This window comes from Fukomys damarensis, unplaced genomic scaffold, assembly GCF_012274545.1.
Source record: "Fukomys damarensis isolate Sample0158 unplaced genomic scaffold, DMR_v1.0_HiC HiC_scaffold_18, whole genome shotgun sequence".
Lineage (NCBI taxonomy): Eukaryota > Metazoa > Chordata > Mammalia > Rodentia > Bathyergidae > Fukomys > Fukomys damarensis.
This window is the reverse complement of record NW_022900930.1, coordinates 22901858-22909653: the sequence shown is the minus strand read 5'-3', so window position 1 is coordinate 22909653 and position 7796 is coordinate 22901858.

The window sequence follows — 7796 nt, the reverse complement described above, 5'->3', positions numbered from 1 at the left end:
TTTAGCTATTCTAGCTCACAAGAGTGGAGGTCAGGGTTAGGAAAGCAGGACTGGCAACATTCCTCTCATCTTTTAACACCTGTATAGTCTCATGATTTACGGAAATTTTTATGCTCAGGGACTGTTATCTTAGTTTGAACATCTGGTCTTATCCTGGGATGCGGCTTAGCACCTCCAGCATCTGTTAGTTTTAAACTGGGGCTATGTGCCTTTAAGCATCACTGGTGAAATTTCGGGTGTTTTGTTCAACAAGCAAAGGGAGGCAAATCACAGAAGCAAATGGCAGCAGTTGTTCCATATTTTTTAACATTGTGTAGGGTTCAGACTATTTACAGAAGTTCTGTCACCACAAGAGTCACAATTGTTTCAAGAAAGAATCAGCAATAGAAACTAGTGGGTGAAAATATAATAGAAACAATATATTTACAAAAATCACAAAATATTTTTAATTATAAAGGCAGAGAAATAGTAACTTTATAATGGAGAAACATGGCAGATAAGCAAGTATTCAAAGTTAACATCACCAGTAATAGAAAGAGTACATATCATGGACCTCCTGATGGATTCCTGACAAAAATACACAAACTGAATTTAATCAAGGGAAAACGTGGACAAACCAAAACCGAGAGTCACTGTACACAATATTTGCCTATACTATTAAAAAATTTCAAGGTTGTACAAAACCAAGACCAAAGAAATGTTCCAGATTAAAGGTCAAAAAAAGACAATGACAACAATGTGCAAGACTGATCTTAGATAAGATTCATGAACAGAACAAAAACTTTTCTCTTTTATCATAAAGGGCACATGAGAAAAATGATAAAGTCTAAAAATATCTGTAGATTAGGAAATAGTACTTTATCAATGTTAATTTCCTGATTCTGATCATCATATTGTGATTTCATATAAGAGAATGTCCTTGTTTTTAAGAAATATACACTGAAAGGGCTAATTCAAAATTATATATGTATGTATTGAGTATGTGTGTATATCAATTTATATGTATAGAGAAAAACAACAATAGAGAGAGGGAAGATGATAAAATAAATATATAGTAAAACAAATACATGACATTTGGGGAATCTAAGTGAAGAACATGTGCAACCATTTGTACTATTTTTGTAATTTTTCTGTAGGTCTGAAATTATTTCAAAATGAAAATAACAGAGGGGCTGGGGCTATTCCCCTGAGTGCCCCAGCACTGCAAACACAAAAGCAGAAATGAAAACAAAAGCCTAGAATTAACTTAGGAAAATCATTACTGTTTGTTGTGGGTGACTTAAACTTCTCTGTGCTCCTACTACAAACTTAACGGGAGGAAATCTTTACAGAGGTTAAACCTATGAAATCTTTAATTTTTTTTCCCAAAAAACAATACAGTTTCACATTTTGCCTGTTAAAGGTATCTAACTGCTTCCTTTTTTACTTTGATTTGCACTGAACTGGTGGTCATAACTATATAGAACCTTACAGAAAATTGTCCTGGTTCCAAGAACACCACTGGTCTTATTTGTTCCATATCTCCCTAGTTTTGGTGACTTTTTGTCTGTACTTCACCCGCCAAGTCTTCTGTGGACCTAGGGAACTATATATATATATATACTATGTATTCAGCATCTCTATAGTCCAGTGTGGCCCTGTTCTCTGTACCTTTCACCTTCTAGCTGGTCTAATGGGTACAAAATGCAACCTAGACTACTCCCTACCCTGCTTCCATTTGACGGATAGGGAAATTGAGGCACAGAGCTATTCAGAGCACATAAATTCACCAGTACAATAAGTGGGAGAGCTAAGAGTTGAACCTAGGCAATCTGTTTCCACAGCTAAAGTTACAACCAAGTTCAACACTGTTTCCCCAAGAAAGGGGAGAATAAGAGCAAGCAGGAGTTCATTTCATTTTGCACAGATCTTCTCAGTAAAGGGTTAAGAATTCTCAGGTAAGAGTTCAACCTTCAAAGTAAAATACAGTACAAGTCCACATACTGTTATCATTTTTAAATTGGAATATGGAGATATAAAATAAAAAAGGGAGAATTGTAGCAAAATAGTGTTTTTCTTGAAATATTTATAATAAAGAGTTTGAACTGATTACAGTCTTTGATGATGTTCTCATGTATGATATCAGAGAAGAGCCAGGTCAGGGAAAAATGGTTAGGGAGTCACACATACAGGAGACTGGAGGATAAAGCAGTAGGGCAGTTTACCTTTCCCCCATCTTATTGTTAAGAAACACACACACACACACACACACACACACACACACGTGTTATATCTGTATTGTAAAAATGAACATGAAAGTTGTCAAAATAAAACTGGAGTTGCTAATCACTTGATAACCACCACAAAAAAGACTACCAGAAGCACAAACCACAAAGACCACTGCAATCTTACACAAAAAGTACTTCTATAAGGACATCTGCCTAGTAACTGCTGCCACTTTGGTCATTAGTCACGTTGGTCAAAGATTATTGTTTCCCAATACCTGATGTAATCTTACTCATTTTTGTCTTTAAAAAGTTCCCTTTGAATGCGCCCATAGTTTAGTACATCCAGTTCTACAGATGGAAAGGCTAAACTGTGCCCAGATCAGGAAGGTGAACAAACTATGGTTGATATTTCTTAAAACTTTCCTAGCCCTTTCTTCTCATTTCTATGCAGCCTGACACTGTGCTATAATTTTTTGTTTGTTTGTTTGTTTGTTTGCTTGAGAGAGGGTCTCACTATGCAGTTGAGACTGACCTGGAACTCACTATGTAGCTCAGGCTGGTCTCTGAACTCACAGTGATCCTCAGGTCTCAGCCTCCCGAGTGCTGGGATTATAGGCGTGTGCCACCACGCCCAGCTGTGCTATAATTTTTAAATTGGTGCAAGGAGATATAAACTTACTGTAAAGGAGCTAGATTTGATTTGGATCTTTTAAAAGGGGTTTTGAGAGGCACTGGCTACCAGTGGATTTACAGAAGAAAGGAGGATAGTATAGTATTCTAGCATTCCCAAGATAGTACAGTCTTCTCTGAAGCCAGATCCCGGTGTATAAGCTAATTGGTCTCTTTGGACTCAGGGAAGACACTTGTCAGCACTATACAGTGAGTACCCAATGGAGTGAAATGGCCCCCAAATGCCATTAGTTTGTAACGCTGGAAAGACACACCAGCAAGGACAAGTAGGAGGCAATAAGAATGAATGGATCCACTGTAAAGTTGGTCCAGCTTTTAAGTCATGTGGACATTTGATAATCCACATGAATGACTAAGAAGGCGCTTTAGGGTACAGAAAAGGAGAAAGAAGGGACATAAACTGGAGATGGGTGAAAGACCAAAGAAGAGCTTTCACTTTTGTTATCTGAGAGGACACACTAGGGCATGCTTGCTTGCTTAACAGAATGATCCAGTAGATAGAAATTGATGGGGAAAGGGAGCAAGCATTTGCATTCCATAGAGGTCTTTGACAACATATGTGAGAGGCGATGGAATTTAGAACCTAAGTCAAGGAGTGAGTGAGCATTTTACACTATGCACCAGGAAATGGCTGGGATTTGGGCATTGAATTCTGTGCTGGTGCAAAAATGAGTTACTTTAAGCAAATAGTTTTCCTTTAAATATAGAGAGGCACTTAATCAGAGGCATTAATATGACTCTTCACGAGGAAAGGGTGTATGAAACATAGCATATGGCTAAGAGGAACAGTAAGAGGATGGGGACATGGAGTGGGAACTTTCAAGTTTTATAATAGCATCTGGTCTCTGAGTGTCTGTGGAACAGAGTGGGGGGATACCAGAAGACAGGTGGGAAACAGTTTTATTTTGGCAGCCCAAGATTGTGTTCCAAGTATCCAGTTAATTACTCTTCACTAGAATCTTAAGTATCCATAGATTTCAAATTCCTGATCTAAACTGTAAATCCTTGAAGAAGCCCAATTTTGTTGAGTCAATCAGTGAAGATGAAAAATGTATAGTTTCTAGCAAGGAGAGCAGTTAAGAAAATTGCTAGGGAAGTTGCCTTGGCCCGCTGGCCTCAGGATGAGTAACAAGAGTCTGTGGGATCAGATTTAGATGTAGGTTCAAGTGTTTCCTTTGCAGACAGATCTGGGTCCACTGTCTAAGTGAAGATGCCTGTTATACATTTAAGTCAAACCGCAATTTAGATTCTAGAAAAATGTTTTTCAATTGGGTTTTTTTAACAGCACCACAGATATTTATATCATAACATTCTTTCAATAAGAAACTACTAAATGTGGAGAAGGAAAATGATTTGAAGATGTAATTTAAAAGAAGAGGACATTTAGAGCACGGTGATGCTTGCCTATAATCCCAGCATTTGGGAGGCTGATGCAGGAGAATTGCTGCAAGTTCACAGCCAACCTGGAGCTACAGAATGAGTTCAAGGCCATTTTGAGTTCATAGTGAGACCCTGTCTAAAAAAAAAAAAAAAATGAAATTTTAATATGAGTACAACTGCTTCCAAATGATATTGTTTCTTTTGCTTAAAGAATCACAACATGGGTGCAGAAATTGAGTGCATTTTTGTTTACAATCACTGACTTAACACAGGAGCAACATAGGTGTCTGGCCATAAAGCCTGACGTGGTCAGGATGACTGAAATCACAGCTCGAGTGGGAAACAGCCTAGAACAAATTCAGCAGCTTTTGGAAGACTCAAGCCTTCAGTAAAATGCCTGATTTTGCCCCATATTGAAAAAATAGTTGAAGAATCCCTTTACTGACAACGAAAAATGATAGCTTTTTTGTTTGTTTCACTTTCAGACTGAGTTCTGGGATTCTCACCCCGAGAGATGGATGGGTACAGAGATCACTCTCTGCACATTGGCTGGCTGATTTGTTAGAATTCACTCATATTGGCTCTGCCACCTTTGGTCTAGTACCAAAGCACTGCTCTGGCTGAATTCAAGATCATTTGACCTGATTCTATGGAAATACATACATTTAAGTCAAGCAGCAATTCAGGATTTAGAAAAGTGGTTTTCAATTTGTTCTTTAACAGAGCCCAGATTTTTATGTCATAACCCAATGCTTAAGGAAACATACACTCATTCTAGAACAAATTGAAAGCATTTCACAAAATATTATTTACTCTCAGAACATGTATTGAAAGCAAATTAATTCTATTTTATTCAGTTTATGTAAAAAGATGCTGCTGAAAATCTACAAAATTGAATTTATATCCCCAATGGTTTATGAACCAATTTGAAAGAATAAAGTTTTAAGAAATATGTTTTTCCTTCTTAGATATCTGTGCAGTGAAATGCTAGCCAAGATTTAATAAACTGGGAAACATTTGATATTGATATTCAAGGTCACCTGAGTTGAGAATAAGGGTGTTTATTTCAAAAATAGTAGTCGTCAACTCTGTTGTCATTATAGTATTACGCTTTTTACAACATATTATAGTTTATTTGTAGAATATCCATGTAGTCTCATGAGTTCAGAGCTGGGGCTTTTGGAAAGCACTCAAGACCATGGGAGTGCAATACACAGCAATGGACTGATCTACTGATGAGCTCCTAGCAAAAGTCACTGTTAGGATGTGGGAGTGGCTGAAAGAGGTGTGGTACTGGGAGGGTTTATCTCCCTTCCCAGATCCTCCCTTCTGTGTTTTCTGCCTGCTGTGAGGTGAGCAGCGTTCCTCCACCACACCATTTTTGCCTTGGAGCCGAGTGACCAGGGACCGAATCCCATGAAACCATGAGTCAAATCGAACCTCTTGTCCTTTAAATTGTGGGTACTGGGCATTTTGTCCTAGCATCTGGAAAGCTGACCACTACATAAACATTTTCTCTAAGCTTTGTAACAAGTGGTGACTTAAGAGAGCTATTATTCCTCCAATGGAAGAACTCCAGCCTCACAGAGGGTTTGGTAATTGGTAACAAGAAGTTGGGTATGGTGGCACATTATCTTCAGTGTCGGCGTTCTGTGTGGATGAGGCAGGAATATCACAAGTTTGAATCTAGCCTGGGTAACAATGACTTAGCAAGACTGTTTAAAATAAAAAAAAAGTAAATAAAAATAAAAGGGCTCAGGATGTAGCTCAGTGTGAAGGTATTATGTTTATTCCCCAGCAATTAAAAAAAAGTTTCAAATGGAGCAAGCAGATTGACTTGCTATAATCCCATAGTTGCTGAGACTCAGTAGGTTGGAGCATGACAGTTTATTACTATCAGAACAGCTCCCCTGACAGAGCTAGTTAACAGCTTTGGAGCCAGATTAATAGCTCTTCATGTAATGGGTTTTGTGTAGCTGAGCTAAGGGCTCAGAACATTTTATATCAAGCAGAAACAGGCCAGTCTCCATCCCCGAGGGTGACCACAGTAGTAATGTTATGGCTGCCTAATGAATAGCTGCACACATATCTCTGAGTGGGTCTCAAAGTTTACCATACTTAGCAAGGACAGGTGTAGCCCTTGGGGCCCACAGCTGACTCCCTCTCCCAGCAATTTCTCAGTTTACAGTTGAGGCATCATAGGCTGAGAGATACCACTTTAAAATTCACACAAGTAATGTAGCAAGTCATACTTCCTAATACATCTGCTCTGTTCTCATGAAAATGCTCTTTTCTCTTGACTATGCAGCCTTTCTTTGATCTCATAGCTCACCCGGTGCCTTCTACCCAGAATCTACTAAAGCTACTGATAATTGAGGGCAAGTCAAGATACAAGACACTAACCTCGGTCACTGCACACCCAAGAAAGCACGGAAGTGAGAATATTTCCCAACACATCATTTTCTGAACCAGAGGCCTTTGTGGTTTTTGGTAAACACTGCTGAATTTCTCTCCTTAAAGGTTGCATCAATGTAGACCAAGTTTATAAGGGAGGACCTCATACCTTCAACACCACCATGACCAGACTTCAGTTTCCCAATCTCATAGCAGAAAAATGGAATCTCAATGTGGTTTTCTTTTATGATGAGATGCATCTTTTTATTTAATTTGTATTTTCTTTTATGAAACCATCACCTTTTTTGTCAAAGTTGTCCTTTTTCTTAATTTCTAAGTTTTTAAAAATATGTATATGTAAAGTACTTGTTTGATTTTCCCATGTATATATCTTTTTTCTTTTTTTTTTTGGTTATCAGACTTGGCAGATGTTTTTTTATCATCCTTATTTATTCTCTCTCTCTCTCTCTCTCTCTCTCTATATATATATATATATATATATATATAGATATAGATATAGATATATAGATAGATAGATTATATCATATATCTTCCCTTATTTGGTAGTACTGGGAATTGAAATCAAGGTCTTGTACATGCTAGTCAAGTGCTCTAGTTCTGAGCTACAACCCCGGTCCTATTAATTTTGAGACAAGCTCTCATCAAGTTGCCCAGGCTAGCCTGCAGTTTTCAATCCTCTGGCCTCAGCCTCCAGAGTAGTTGGGATTACAGGTGCACGCCACCATGCCTAGATCCCAGCATTTTCTTTTAATCTCTCTGACACTTGGTACGACATCGGGGATGAGGCAGAGGACCTTTCATTTTTCCATCCTTGGTGGCTATTCAGTTGTCTTCTACCATTTATTTGAGAAACTTTCTAAGTGGGGTGTGGTGGCACATATCTGTAATCCTAGCATCTGGGAAGCTGAAGCAGATCACTGCAAGTCTGAGGCTAGCCTGGGCTACGTAGTGAATTCAAGGCTAGCCTGACACCCTGGCTCAAAAAACAAAACAACATGATGTTGGCTGTCGGTTCTTCATAGATAGCCTTTATTCAGTTGAGATACAGACCATCTATTCCAATTTTCTTTGCAGGGTTTTTATCATGAATGGGTGTTGAATTTT